The sequence below is a fragment of the Rhamphochromis sp. 'chilingali' genome, assembly GCF_963969265.1.
Source record: "Rhamphochromis sp. 'chilingali' genome assembly, chromosome: 10".
Taxonomy (NCBI): Eukaryota; Metazoa; Chordata; class Actinopteri; order Cichliformes; family Cichlidae; genus Rhamphochromis; species Rhamphochromis sp. 'chilingali'.
The window spans coordinates 36,371,578-36,388,396 of NC_137937.1; positions in this window are offsets into that span (position 1 = coordinate 36,371,578).

Sequence of the window (16,819 nt, forward strand, 5' to 3'; positions counted from 1 at the left end):
CTAGTAGGTGTTATTTCAAAGAGCTAAAATTTGTTGATATTTTTAAAAATGTAATAACAGTTTACATTATTTGTAGCTAGTTTGGATAATTAAGCAGAACTGCTTGTCTTGTCTCACAAAGAGAATAAATGGCTTGCAGACATGAATATCCTGGCTCTCCACCCTTTCCTTCCACAGAGCAGCTGATTTGTAAAACATTCATATAGAAATAACAGAAATCAGTGCTGCAGCGGTGAAAATAGGAGCTAGTTTGTAAAACAAAAATAAAATTGTAATAAATATGAAATAGAGGCCTAATGAAGACAATGATCAGTATGACAAGTGTGCTCACACATGCACACACCCTGACACACTGACACTGCCTTTGCTCTCTCACACAGCCCTCCTTCTGTTCACTGCAGCAGCAGCTTAATGTTGCATCAAAGACCCAGCCGTTCACAGAGGAGCCTCTAATGGAGTTTTTTTTTCTTCAGCATTAATGCAACGTGCCAAGCTGCCGCTCCATCATTAACCCTGTAAACTACTTCACAACTCCTGAGTGTACCAAGACGAAAGAGACAGCAGAAAATAATAGAGAAGAAATATAGACAGAGACAGAGGAGAGGAGACCAGCCACCGTGACCGGCTGCACTCTCTGCACTGCAGTACAGGGTGTGATTTATCCATCAGCTGGCCAGGGGGGAACTGAGCGTCACCATTAGCAAATGAGCCCTAATTCACCCAGACTGCAGAGAATGTGCTTCCTCTCTCTTAGTTTTTGACTCGCACCCCAAAGCCAAGTGCCAGCGCTGCTCTCTCTGAAGCCAAGTTGATGACTGCAGATCCCTGAAGAGATATGTTTATATTTAAATGGCAAAATCCTGGCCTCCTGTGTCAACTGACAGTAATATGTGAAAGTCTGTGGGAGCTGGGAGGAGGCTGGGGTAGAGTACTGCTACTAATCATGGTTTCTTTCAGCAGCACGAAAGAAAGCCCAACGATGATACCTGTACAGTAATTATGTCCTACAGTACAGTATCAAAGATATATGTGGCCATTTAAAAAGGAAGGATTATTGGTTCTTTCTGTCCAGCGTAGAGCATCTGTTCACTCATTTGCACATAAACATCTGCAAGTGAAAATTGCAAAGGTTGATGGAAGCAGGGCAGCACTGCACACGGGCAGAATAGCAGCCAAATTTAAATCAGGTATGGGTTATAGTTCTTTCTTTACGAGAGGATTTTTTGGACCATTTTGATCACACCTTAGAATTTCTAGAAGTCCAGACTGGGCAGTTTGGGCTCTTCAAAACTGCAATGCCTGAAACTGCATATTTTTATGGTTAAAGCCAAAATATTCTCCCACAGGATGCACAGAGAAAAGCTCAAGGCGCTGTAACACAACCATTTTTAAATGTCCAGTCACATCATTCACAAAAAAAACATCAATATCAATAGTGTGTTTAATATGCATTAAGAAGGACAGTGAAGAAAACATGAGGGCTTTTATAAAAGCTAAAAGTGCAGAGAAGGATCCAAATGTTTGTAAAAAGCAGTTGAATAAAACAAGAGTGACAGAGAAAAACCAAAAGGTCACTGTCAAGGCGACCTGCGGATAGCAGAGCTGGACCAAAAGGAGGAATCAGAAACATGAGGGATAAACTAAAAGGTATCAAAGAACAAACTACAAAATAAAGTGAGCCAAAGAAAATAAAACCACACGTTCAAATCAACAGGGAAAACATGATACAAGGGAGGACTCAAATAATATCCACACACAGGAGAGATGGGAAACACCAAGGGACACAAATCTGACTAATGAGACAAGAGAGGCAACGCACACAGGACTAGGAACTATCACAATAAAACAGGAAGTAGCAAGCACAGAGACCAGGACTGAGACATGAAATTGACAGAACTAAGCAGGGACATGACTGGGGAGACAGAACTGAGTTCCACTAGAGATGCTGAGGACAAACACATGGACGGGACTAACATATTCAAACAAGGTTTGAACTCCAGACTGAGACAGAGTCCAGCCCCTCTCCAGGAGACTGGTTCCAGAGCTCAAGCCATGCGTAGAGGTGAGCCCGACTATATCTAGCCGGTACCTCTCAACCTCACGCACTAACTCAGGCTCCTTCCCCACCAGAGAGGTGACATTCCATGTCCCTATTGCCAGTCTTGGCAGCCGGGGGTCAGTCCGCCAGGGCCTCCGCTCCTGGCCGCCACCCGGCACACAATGCACCCAACCCCTATGGCGCCTCCTGCGGGTGGTGGGCCTGCGGGAGGATGGGCCCATGTCTCCTCTTCGGGCTGTGCCATGGGCCCCATGGACTAAGGCCCGGCCACCAGACACTCGCCCTCGGGCACCCTCCCCGGGCCTGGCTCCAGGGCGGGGCCCCGGTAACCCTATCCCGGGCAGGGTAAACTGTTCCCTCGATGTTCTCTTCATAAGGGTCTTCTGAACAAGAAACCATGAACAAGAAATATAGATAAGAAAACTTAAAAGCACTAGAAAATACTAAAATCAAGACTAAACAATAAAGAGCTTGAACTTAAGTCATCTCTTAAATCCAGAAATAAGAATCACGAGTCAAAGACGTGGAACCATGACATGAGAACTGCTCAACCAGTGAGGAAGGTGTGAAGGAAGACAACAAGTAAAACTATCCGGCATGCACAACAACCTAACTGATCATCAGGATGTTAGAGACATGAAAGATGCTTAAATCAAATTCAAAATGCTGAATGGATGTTTTATTTGATTTATTTCTATTGTTTATTATGTACCATTTGACATTTTCTGATATCTGTGAGAAGAAGAAAGGCTGATCAGGACCTCAGATGTTGTATTTTAGAGATGAAATCAAGGAAACACTGTATCACGCACACACACTTTCCCTTTTCATGAAATTTGCATCGAAGGGATCTTGGGTCTTGATTAAAAATTCCCATCCTGGGCTGGTGTCTCCCTGTGCGTGAGATACAGGCAATTTTTCGGGTAGTGGAATGAATTTTGATTCATTCCATGCATCGAGTGAAACCAGATGGATCCCTCCTCTACATCCTATTCCCCGCTGGCCTGCTGAATGACAAGCATGAACACAGGCACATACACAAATCACGAAACACGTCAAACCGAATGTTATCAGGACTGGCTGGACGCAAGAAGACTGTTATTAGAGCTTACATACACACACAGATGCAGACACATACATTTCATCTCCCAACACATCTGATGTGAGATTTATGCTTTCAGCTATCTCGTGTCAGAAAGGAAAGGGAAATGGAAATGTCAGATACTGGCGTAAACACTGAATTCTCACTTCTGTTTGGTTTTGTGGATTTTCGCTCAAGTCTTCGTGGCCACCAGCGTTCGACCGTAACACAAACATCAAATGTTCTTCAGTCACTCCATCATTCACACTACTGCATGATCCTGACAATAGATATGAAACAAAACCAGCTGAGATTAATGAATAAAAAGAAATCTATTAACAGAAAAACTCAACATAAGACCTCCAACCACATCCAAGTCAGGACACAGAAGAAGGTTAAAGAAAAACAAAATGTAAGCCTTTATCGTAGTCCAAAAAAATAGATAATCAAGACAGGTATATAGGAAATGAAGCATAAGGGACAAAAACTATACAGTAAAAACACAAAGGACCACTTGTAGAAAGATACAGATGGGAGCAATTAACCACAGGTCAGAAGAATGAGCGCAAACAGTCACAAAAGAAGGAAATAAACCACGACACAGGAGAAAACTAATCTCCGGTGAAACTCACGAGCAAAGGACAAATAACAAACACCAGGACCGACACTAAACATGACGCCAGAGACGGGAAACAGAATGAGGGAGGAGAAAATACGCTGGCAGAAACTAATGAAAACCACAGGGACCGGTGATACCTACATTTGGTCTCACAGTAGCCATCGCGTCACTATATTGTTTTCCCTGCCAATGACAGCGTCTGCCTCAAATGAGAGCAGATTTTTGGGGAAACTAATCATTTTCAGTTTAAATATAATATAACAAAAAGGTAATTTAAATGTAACTGCAAAATCCAAAAATAAACCAAATTAAAAGGAGACTTGTAGAATTCAAATAATCTTATCAGTGGCAAATGATATTCATTGGATCTGTAAGATTTTTGTGTGTTATTTAGAATAAATGTCCAGATGTTTTCAAAAAAAAAAAAAAATGAAATGAAGAAAAATGGCACAAAAAGCATCTTATCCACCCCAAAAACATTCATGATATATTATTTGTAAGAAGAGAAAAATAAAGGTTTTTGCTTTTTTAACACTTCATCCGTCTCCAGGCATTATTACCTCCATCCTCCCACCTACAATCAATCAGTTTCACACATATAAACCCAGAGCTGAATGAAGCAAGAGACATAATCTAACTGAAGAGGGTCAACAATGCTGCAGTGAGCTGTCTTCAGCATAATCACTTCCCATCATGGCTTCATCTTGTTTCTTCCTCCCACTTCTCTGAGGAGACTTCTTTTTTTCTCTCTTTTTAAACACCATGCAGGTCAATTGCATTTGACTAGGCGGCGTAATGAGGCGTGACACATCTGATTTTTCACACAACAGATAAAACACTGTGGACGTTAGTCTGCGTTGGCAACTGTCACCTCAGGTTGTGAGTTATTTGTACAACTGTACAAATTGAAGTTATAAGATTCAAGTCTATATCTTGAGGTGAGATTTTAACATGATAGATGCAGCTCGATTTTTGGTTTAATACCTTATAAAATAATATAGTAAAGCAGTGCGTGTGGATTTAGCATGCAGGTTGCACAGGTGACTACATGCCTCGAGGCTGAATGCAGCAGCCGGGTTCAGCTCTGACCTGAGGCCCTTTGCTGTGTGTCTTCTCTACAGTGTCTCCCTAATTAAGGTGAAAAGCCCCTGGAAAGAAAATATTTAGAAAGAAAGGCATTACAATAATTGAATTCCATTTGCCTGTACTGCTGTAATGTTTCTAAATTAGAACTAATTATCTACCTAATGGGCAGACTGAAAAAAACAAAAGAACAAATGTGGCTTTTTTGAAGTGCCTGGCTTTGTCGTGGAAAATGGCAAAAGTGGCAGAGTCATGAAACATTTCCCGAACAGAAATATAAACATAACATTATTGTGGAAAATGACATGAATATGTAAGCTGTGCCTCTAGAACAGAAACTTCACACTGCTCCACAGCGTCGCCACAATATTCTCCAGTGATGTTCTACTTTCACCATAAACTGTATATAAAAGATGGCAGTAACCACCACAGCGTAACCCACTAGTTCCTGGATGTTTTTGATCCAGTAGTTAACCAACTACATCTGGTAACTGGATAGATGCAATCTGCAACACAGACACACACACCTGGCTCTTAGTCAGGAGAACTGGAGAGGCAGTACCATACAGCAGACCATATTACCAGACAAACATACCATTAGCATTCAGCATGGCCCAGACTGCTGTTTCCTTCCACTAATGGTTTGTAGAAATCACATAAAAAAGCACACCAAACAGCAAAAATGCTATAATTCGGACACAGACCCTTTACTGTTATTTTGAAATATATGTCATCATGTTGTCAGCATCAACTAGCATGAACCGTATGCCATTAACTACAACAACAGGAAGTTGTTTCTTGGGAAATGTTTTTTTTTTCCTCAAAGGCCCATCAAAACTCAGCGGGTGCTGGAAAAGAGTCTTGCTTGACTTTATGCTTTTCTATACAGAGGTTCTTGCATACTACCTCCTTGTGTGGTGAGTAGGGATGGGCACCGGTTCAGACATAGACGGTAGTAACCAGACCGAAAAGCAGCGCACATTTTGGTGCTTTATTTTGTTGTTTTTTATTCCTGAGATGTCACACACTTTGGATTCTAGCCAATCTTTTTACCTTTCCAAGGATAGTAGGCGGGTCCAGGTACGTACGTTCTTTCAGAGCAGAGCTACAGATTAAAAATGCCCAAGGCGAAGCGGTCAAAAGTCTGGCTGTACTTCACAGCAAAAGATGCAAACTCAGCAGCCTGCAACAAGTGCTTTCAGGTGATACTGTGCAGAGGAGGTAACACCTCGAATCCGATGAAACACCTGGCGATGTATAGCGTTTTTTTAAAAGCCCAGAAATGCACCGTATTTGATAGCTTGCTGCGAGACCTCACATCGAGAGAAATGATGAGGATGATAATGGCAGCAGCAGCCGTTCTTCTCTGCGTGAGTAGCTTAATGTTGTTCGTGTGTAATTTACGTTGAGTAGGCTAACCACGTTATTACATTAATGCATGTAAGGTGAACTAGCAAACACTGTCGTAGTTACATGCGGCTGTCTTCTTGTTTGATGGCAGATGCTCCCTTCACCCTGGCCAAAAAGGCTAAAATGACCAAAGAAAAAGTGGGAAACAGCTAAACATGAGAGGTTTGTGTTTTTCCATTGTTTAAGCACTGCTTCCAGCCAAGAGTGATACCATATATGCCCTATAGATACAGAAAAGACTAACATTGTTATCTTTTTACCAAAAAATAGCTAAACATGAGAGGTTTTTGGATAAAGTTTGTGTTCTCCATTCTTTAAGCACCGGTTCCAACCAAAGGAGGTATGTTGTATCAACAGAAAAGGCTAACTTGGTTATCATTTTGCACAAAAAAAGAGACTGCTAAAAATAAAAACATAAGAGGTTTTTGGACAAAGTTTGTGTTCTCCATTCTTTAAGCATCGGTTCAAGCACTGTTTAAGCACCGGCACCGTTTCAAAAGTACCGGTTTGGCACCGGTATCGGATGAAACCTAAACTGTACCCATCCCTAGTGGTGAGAGGATTTACAGATATGTATTAATATGTTTGGTGATAACACCGTGGTGAGATGTCCCGCCTAAAAATTGCACAAAGTTATTAACTGTGTGTCTTGTATGTGTTGTTGTTTCGAGTTTTTGTTTCTTTATTTCTTTTTAAATTTGTTTGCATGTCAAACTAAGCTAATGAGCTGCTAGTAGCGTCCTTTAATTACTCCTTTAATTTTCTGTGTTTTTCATCTTTTCCGATGCATCTAGTGATCAAGATCCAGGTTATAATCATGCTAATTCATTTGGTGCTTCAAAAAACTAACACACATTAATCTCTAATGTCAGTCCATGAAAATAATTTAACACTATTTTAATTAAGTGCAGCTAAAATTACTCATTTATTTATTTAGCTTCAACTTGCTGCTAATTGGTAACCAGTGAGAGTGTGTAGGACTGTAAGTCATTTAGCTGAGTAGCTTTTTATTCCAAGTACCTTTTACTGATTTGAGCAAATATTTTGCTTTTCTTTTAGCCTTGTTTCTGCCTCGTTGCATATTATGTGAGCAACACAGCAGCAACCTGCAACATTTTCTGTTTCCTTGTAACCTTAATGGAAAGCTTTTATTCCTGACAAGTATCTGCTGCTATCTCTGTTCTTATATCTAAATAATTCAAATTAAAAAAAAAAAAACTGTGGGAAATGAATTCTGTTACACCCCGGCCTAGGCAACCGGAGTGCAACACAAAAAAAAAGTAAAAATAAAGAAAAAAAAAAAACACACAAAAAACCCCACTAAAGCTCACCACCCAAAATCCCGAAACGAAAGTATTGACAAATCTATTTACAACAAACTATTTACTTACAACAAAACACCAAACTATTTACAACACGGGGGAGATCGCGACCATGACACACTGAAACACAGGGTTTAAATACCTATAGGGAGCAATCAGGAAAATGGACAACAAGAGGGAAACACAGCTGGGGCAACTCAGAACTGACGAGACAGGGAAACGTAAACTGAAAAGACTAAGATAACACAGACTTTCAAAGTAAAACAGGAAACACATAACAATCATGCCAAAAACAACACACTGACAACACCGAAACGTAACAGTTCCCCCCACCCAAAAATCAAACATTTAACACCAAGTGAAAAGTTTGGTCCAGACAGACGAAGCCGATGAAGGCTGGAGCGGTCCCACGGACCCTCCAGCAGACGACGAAGGCTGGAGCAGTCCCACGGACCCTCCAGCGACGACGAAGGCTGGAGCGGTCTTACGGATCCTCCAGCGAAGACAGACGAAAGGCTGGAGCGGTCCCACGGGTCCTCCAGCGAAGACAGACGAGCAGCTCACTAGCTGCAAAAACAGACACGCAGCCCACCAGCTGCAGAAGGCTGGAGCGGTCCCCCGGACCCTCCAGCGAAGGCGGATGAAGGCTGGAGCAGTCCCTCGGACCCTCCAGCAGACGACGGAGGCTGGAGCGGTCCCACCGACCATCCAGCGAAGACAGACGAAGGCCGAAGCGGTCCTCGGACCCTCCAGCGAGTGGACGAGCCCCCATATGTTACACCCCGGCCTAGGCAACCGGAGTGCAACACAAAAAAAAAGTAAAAATAAAGAAAAAAAAACACACAAAAAACCCCACTAAAGCTCACCACCCAAAATCCCGAAACGAAAGTATTGACAAATCTATTTACAACAAACTATTTACTTACAACAAAACACCAAACTATTTACAACACGGGGGAGATCGCGACCATGACACACTGAAACACAGGGTTTAAATACCTATAGGGAGCAATCAGGAAAATGGACAACAGGAGGGAAACACAGCTGGGGCAACTCAGAACTGACGAGACAGGGAAACGTAAACTGAAAAGACTAAGATAACACAGACTTTCAAAGTAAAACAGGAAACACATAACAATCATGCCAAAAACAACACACTGACAACACCGAAACGTAACAATTCAAACTAACTTTCGGAGAGTTTCTGTCACATTTATTGCTAGCACCTCTTTCACCTCTTGTGGATCAAAGAAAAACATTTCCAAAAATAAAATGCAGGTCACACTTGTGGAGTTTCACTCTGTGATGGGGATCCTAATTGTGTCGATGTGGTCTCATTTGCTTCTAATTTGAATATAGAGGCTTAATTCGTAAACCCATGTGATGTTCTCCGAAAGCCAAGTCTTCTGCACTCTGCATCACCTTTCACATTAATTCATTGGGGAGTGTGTTTGTGTTTGCTCAGTCTCTCGTGGCTGACCGGTACTGTCCATTTCTCATCACTTTTATCTCTGACATCCACTTTGAACACAGCCAGCCAATTAGATCTGGCACAGTTATTAAACAAAAGACCTCGCTTCCACTCTTATCGCAGCATTCCTGTTGAGGATAAATCAGTAGCAGCTTCACTTGTGAACTCTGTGGAAGTTTATTTCCTTTAGGAGTATTTGGCTTCGAAACAAGCTTCTTGTCAGTGTCACACAGTGAGATGAGTTTAAGACACAACAGCCATTTATTCAATGCTGCTTACAATATACCTAAAAGCTGCAGAGGCCGTTTTAGAGGCCTCTGTGGGAGAGGTGCTTACTATGAAGAAGCAGACAAAACCAAGGATGGATAAGAGCAGCGTTTATTAAAATGGTCCTGTGTGAATGTGATAAAGAATAATGTTTTGATAGTAATTCCCTGAGGCACTTCAGACCTGACACCTGACAGTGATTTGATCACATTTCTGAATCTGCTGTGTTTCAAGACAATTTAAGATCTTATTTAAAAGATGTTTGACTAACATTGGATTTTTCTTCCTACTGTGCATTCAGGAATTTGGGGAAAACAAAACAGGCTCAAAAGATTCTGTTTATAAAAGCTGATTATGTCTCAGAGAAACACCCAAGGTGTCCTTTGGCCTGGAAGTTGTGGCTATATAGACATGATCTTCTTCCCAACTTCTCACGTATGATCTTTATCCTTAAGCGTCACACTTTTAGCATTCAACATTAATATTTAAACATCAACATGAATTCTTTGGCAACAGACACAGGAAGTAGATCCTCGGATGTGCCTTCTCAATAAGGGAGCAGATGTTTAGCTACCACATTAGGTCCTGGAAGATGATGGCTCCACTAGGCAGGCATGCAGGAAGATGGGAACTGGTGGGGCAGGTATTAACCTGAAGTCCACTAACACTGTTTTGTCACAGTGCTGTTGTCACTGCACCTGGTCACCACGTTGTCAACGTCCCTCCCATAGCCAAATTCATCTCCACCTGAGATGAGCCTGGTGAGTGTGGCGTCATCTGCAAAGTTCTGGAGTTTGACAGACTGGTGTCTAGAGATGCAGCAGTTGGTGTAAAGGGAGAAGAGCAGGGGATAAAGTACAGAGCCCTGAAGGCAACTGATGCTGATGCACTGAAAGTCTGTGACATGCATAGCCAGTCTCACATGCTACTTCCTGTCAGACAGGAAGTCAGTGATCCACCTGCAGATGGAAGCAAGCACATTCACCTAGGAGAGCTTGTCAGGCATCAGAGCTGGGATGACAAGATCATCACTGACTTTGTCATCTGGTGTGAACTCAACCACCTGCATCAGTTGATGTTGGTTGGCTTGACGAGAAAGCCAACACTGATTGCACAGGTGAACACGGTCCGGACATCGAGGTGGTGGACAGATACAGAATCCTGAGCCATCTTCTTAATAATAAACTGGAACAAAAAACAGTCACAACAGTTACAAGAAGGGTCAAAGTCAGCCCAGTCATCTGCTGGACGGGTTGAGGTCTTCTGGGGTGTGCACGACATTGCTAAGGATATTTTATGACACAGTGATAGCTTCCACAGTCTTTTATACAGTTGTCTGCCGGGGAGGTGGCAGCAAGAGCAGAGACCGCAAATGACTTTATAGACTGGCGAAGCCTGGTTCTGTCCTGGCTGGTGCTCTAGATCACATAGAGGAGGAGAAGGATATTAGCCAATCTAACATCCATTATGGACAACATATACAATGAATACAGTTGTTATGAAGTGGGAAACCATCCACAGAAGTCAAACCTGTTCTTGTACAAGCTGCACACATTCGTTTAACCCTATAGAGTTGTGTATTTTATTATGTGAAGTGGCCATTAGCTGTCCTGTGTCCAGTACTGGGGCAGCTGCTGGGTCAAAACCCTCACGCCAAAGGACACACTGGGCATCATCCCAAACAGTGCGTGTGCACAAATCTGAGTAAACCTTCATAATCCAAATGCCTGTTTTGTCAGATGATGTCATTCTTATGAGGGCACACTGATATAATTGTCCTCACACTGAAAGATAAAGTCCACTGAGATCTCTCAGTAATCTTTTGCAGGTTCTCCAGCGTATTAAAAAATAGGTTTTATTTCAGGCAAGAGCTTTTCAGCAAAGTTCACTGAACATTCACAGCAGTAATCGTATCTGAACCCAGACATATGATGTAAGTCTATCCTCTTAGCTTCACTGTCTTGGCGTAGTGTGGCATAGAAAGTCACTCTGTGTGCCGCTAAAACCCTTCACTGATGCTCTTTAATGATAACGTCCTCTCTCCTGATCCTGTCTTACCCTGCGCTCGCTGCCCTTTTCACAGCCTGTTCACCGGCTGGCCCTCGCCACCCAGATGATCTGATCTTACCCATCAGAGGAGCGTGCAAGGCTTGGATATTTGAGAGGGATTAACCTTTCATTAGTAGACCCTACGTCAGATGTCTTTGCATACAAGACACACACACACACACACACACACACTGTGAAACTCGCACACAGCTACGACTCAACTTGCTGCATGAGTGGTGTCAAGATTAAAGAGCAATTACATGCTACTCCACAAATGATAGATTGGAAGTGGAGTCAATGTGATGGTGACCTACTTTGCAGAAAGAGGGAGAAGAGGGAGAGAAGACGGGGGGAGAAGGGAAGAGAGGAGGAGCAGGAAAAGGAAATGAACAGTATTTTTTAAAAATAATGAATTTTGTCTTGACTTTGTGGTCACAGAGGATAAACATGCATGTGTGAAATACACTGTACAATAATTACATGATAATACGATGAGTATAACAGAGAATAAAGAGCTTTGTGGAAAGATGACATTAGTTTCTTTCTTTTTACTGTACACATGGAAGCATGCACTGTGCTGCCTGCCTGCCTGTCCTCAGTTTAGCTTCTCATCTTCTATCTTGTCTATGTCTGTTTGTTAGGTATATGCATGAAGTTTTCACAAGGATCTCACTTCATGCAGAAGCATCTTTGTATCAGGTTTTGCCGCCCCAGGTGAACTGATGCCTTATTGCAAATATTTTTTACATCTTTGTGAGTGGTTTCACATTTTTCACAAGATTCTTGATTACAGACCCTGATTTTACTACAATGTTCCCAGTTTACTTTTTCTTTTATTCATTGTATGCACTGATCAGAATATCGCAGTCAGATGCTCTAAGATAAAGTCCACTGGCTCCATAACGCACAAAAACTGTAAGGATGCATGTGCAAGTACACAAGACATCAAAATCCTGTAACATAACGCGGAGAAAAAAGATGGAGCTTCTGCAGTGCAGACTTTCTTTATGACTGGATATGTTTGCTTTGTTTCCTGTGGAACTTGCCAATGAGATACAAAGCACTACACCCATGAGAAAGCTAATTAAACCTCAAATACACTTGCTTAATTATGCTTGCTCTCGGTCAGTCATTTGTTGTGCAAGTGCATGAAATCCATCCACACACACTTTCTAGGCTTAGTGTTGGTTTGTTGCTAAAACCGTTTGTGTGCTTATAATAAATGAGCTGTTGCAGCATGATCTGCCTCAGCCCTGTTTTTGTACACGTACATATATTTGCTGAATTTGTACCGTACAAAATATTGTGGAGACAAGAAAATTGTTACGAGACATTGTGCTTGCTTTATGTCACACAGTGTCACGAACTAGGTTTAATTTCTATACATCATCACTGTATGCAGTTACTGAATTATGACTGATGGAAAAGAGCTGAACACAGTACATGTGGAACACACACGAGCACATGCAATATTATGAAAGCTTTGCCAGCCTACAGGCACAATATTTTCACCCCTTTGTTTGCTAGAGACAGGAAGGAGCACTGCTAATGGGTTTTTGGTTTCTGTGGATTACTGAACAAGTGGTATGACCTTGTTTTTTTCATTTGTACACATCAGCATGCCTTTCATTTCAACAATTAGATATCTCCATATTAATATGCAGGACGAGGAACAAGACGTTTGGTACTAGAAGCCTACAAATGTCCATTTGTTGTCTGCTTGTAGTCCCGATGCTAGGTTTTCTATTATCTAGATTTGTAAAGAAACAACAGGCAAACAGGAAAGCTTAGCCATTTAAAAGCTGATGTGTTGCAGGTGTGAGATGACATGGATGAGTACTCCATCAATAATGTTTGAGTTGTATCCCACAGTGGAAGTCATACTGTTTTATTTGTACTGTTGAATTGTTTCTTTTGGGTGGAATCCAATTCACACTGTCATGACAGATAAGTGGCTGCTGTACACAGAAGGAAAGTCATATGGATCTATTTGTTACAGAAGGATGTTCAGTTGAGGAGTATCAGTCCAGGTGAGCCATGATCAGGAAGCAGGAATGTTAGTCACAGTGACAGAAATGATCAAAGTTTAGCAGAAAGAAATCTAGCAGAATTAAAAATAGTCTGAGGGACAGGAAGAACTTTTAAAAGTTGCACTGGGGAAAAAGAAAAGCGCTTCATGCACAGATCAATCCATATTCAAATCTGCTATAGGACCCCAGTCATCTACATGCACGCCCTACTAGTCATGAGATACCCATGAGAGCCAGTGATGTTATGGAATATATGGAATATAAGGCTCACATCCAAATTCCAGCAGCTTGGCACTCTATGCATAACAAAATGAGAGCTTTATTAGTGAGTGTCAGAGTCACTGTCCATGGATGAAACAAGGAGCTTCCCTGAATACATCAGGAAGATGGTATCCCAGGACGAACAGCCTCAGACAGAAGAAGAGATGATGAGGAAGAAGAGACACCAATGACAGCTCGAGAAAGTGGCTGAGATTAAAAAAGATTACCAGTAGCTAGAGAAAACTGGCCAGAAGGATAGATCAGGGGCTTTCATCATGGCAGCACAAGAACAGATTCATGAAGGGGGGAGTGTACCACAGCAGACAGGAATCAAGCTGTGTCAATGTGCTCTTGGGAAAGTCCAAATGCAAGGTGGGACAGCGAGCAGGCGCAACCATGTGGCGACAGTAGTGTACAGGGCGATCATGGGTTAGAAATCAATCAGTGCAGGTAAGAAGGCAATGCAAAAACCAGAGCTGGCAGCAACAACAGCAAAGAGCCAAGTGAGAAGATAGAAATGTAACAGATGCTGAAGGAACTGCAACAGATGTGGACGTCCACAGTGATCCAACAGGAGCCTCATGGGCTCTGTCTACACTATCTGACACAAAACATTTATTGAAAACATCTATTTCTAGACGCTTTCTTCCGTTCCTTTCTTTCACATCACAGAGCAAAAATCATTAAATCTCCTTTACACAGATCATGAAATGGTCTCTGTGGGATTTTGAAATTTTATCTCATTACGTTTATTTTCTTTCCATATTAATTACTTCCAGCGTATCGAGGGAGGAAGAAGGAAAATAGGGCAAATTTCTCAAGTCTCATTTTCCATTTGGGCGAGCTCTGCAACAGCCAGTGGCTGTAGTGTGCGTTAGCAAAGACTCCTGTGTAATAGGGTTTGAAGTTAAGGCTCATTGCCTCCCCTGTTTCCTTAGTGTGGAACTCCCTGCAGGTCTCCAGTCCAAGTTATACGTTTTAATTTTGCAGAAAACATAAACAAATTGTTGTATAAGCGAATAAAGCAAACTGACATTTTTTTTAAATGAAAACTTAGAAATAATTGCTGTTGTATGAGATGTTTACAACGTGCTTTTTGTGTCCTCCGTTTTGCCTTTGGTACAGAAAAGTTTGCTTTTAGAAAATGTTAACAGCCAATTATAACATTCAGCTTCAGCCTGAACCTTTTCTCTCAGTGTCTTAACATTTACAGGCTGCCATGTTTCTACAAGGCTGGCTCTCCAGCTTCCTCTCTCTCTGTGCTCTCAGGTGGAGTTGGGTAGGCCTTGAATAGAATAGAATAGAATAGAATAGAATTCAACTTTATTGTCATTGCACATGCACAGGTACAGGGCAACGAAATGCAGTTTGCATCCATCCAGAAGTGCTTTAGTGATATAGATATATTACAATATATATTAGCAATAATATAGATATGTGAGTATATTACAGAAATGGGTCTATTATGGTATGTTATAATGTACACGGTATGAAGTATGTTGTGAATATTCTATAACTATAAGTATGTACAGGCTGTAGTGAGTACAAGCTATGTACAGGATATGAACAGGATATAAATATGAAAAACTATACAGAATATGAAATAAATAACTTTACAGAATCTGGGATATACAGCTATACAGAAATGGGAACTATGCAAGTTGTAAACAGTTGTAGGATTAAAGATTATCGAATGTACAGAATGATTATTTACACAGAGCTATACAGTAGTGCAGTTAAGATAAGTGAGATATAATTCCTACAGAGGCTATATAAAGTGCTAGTGGTTGTGAGTGGTGGTTCAGTCCATGTTATTATTGTGTTTGAGGGTACAGTTGTCCATTGTGGGTGTGTGTATGTTCAGTCCATGAGTTTAACGTGGGTCAGATGTCAGGAGGCAGAGTTCAGGAGTCTGACAGCTGTGGGGAAGAAGCTGTTCCGGTACCTGGTGGTCTTAGTCCGGAGGCTCCTGTGGCGCCTCCCAGAGGGCAGGAGGGTGAAGAGTCCATGTGATGGGTGACTGGGGTCTTTGATGATTTTCCCAGCCCTTTTCAGACACCGCTTCCTGTAGATGTCTTTTATGGCAGGAAGTGGTGCTCCGGCGATGCGCTGGGCAGTTTTCACGACCCTCTGCAACGCCTTCCGGTCCGAGGCAGAGCAGTTCCCGTACCAGACTGTTATACAGTTGGTCAGGATGCTCTCGATGGTGCAGCGATAGAAGTTCACCAGGATGTCTGAGGACAGGTGGTTCTTCCTCAGAGTCCTCAAGAAGAAGAGGCGCTGGTGAGCCTTCTTGACCAGCTTGGAGCAGTTGGTCGTCCAGGTGAGATCCTCGGAGATGTGGACTCCCAGGAACTTGAAGCTGCTCACACGCTCCACAGCCGTCCCCTTAATGTGGATGGGTGGATGTGGGTCAGCATTCCTCCTGTAGTCCACGATGAGCTCCTTGGTCTTCTCGGTGTTAAGCAGCAGGTTGTTTCTGTCGCACCACTCAGCCAGACGATCCACCTCCTCCCTGTAGGCGGCCTCATCGTTGTCACTGATGAGGCCAATCACCGTGGTGTCATCTGCAAACTTAATGATGGTGTTGGAACCATCAGCAGGTCTGCAGTCGTGGGTGAAGAGGGAGTAGAGGAAAGGGCTCATCACACAGCCTTGTGGTACACCGGTGTTCATTGTGATGGTAGATGAGCAGCGGTTATCCAGCCGGACATGTTGGGGGCGGTTGGTCAGGAAGTCCAGTAACCATTTGCAGATGAGGGAACTGATACCCAGGTCTGTCAGTTTCCTGATGAGTTGTGAGGGGTGGATTGTATTGAATGCTGAACTGAAGTCTATAAACAGCATTCTGGCGTAGGTGTTGTTGTTGTCCAGGTGTGAGAGGACAGAGTGCAGTGCGATGGAGACTGCATCCTCTGTGCTCCTGTTCCGGCGGTATGCGAATTGGTGGGGGTCCAGGGTGGGGGGGAGACAGGATTTGAAGTGTGCTAGGACCAGTCGCTCTAAGCACTTAGTGATGATGGGGGTGAGTGCTACTGGGCGGTAATCATTGAGGCAAGATGGGTTGGAGTTTTTGGGTATCGGGACGATGGAGGTGGATTTGAAGCAGGCCGGTACCACAGCGTGGGCCAAGGACAGATTGAATATGTCTGTGAGCACTCCTGCAA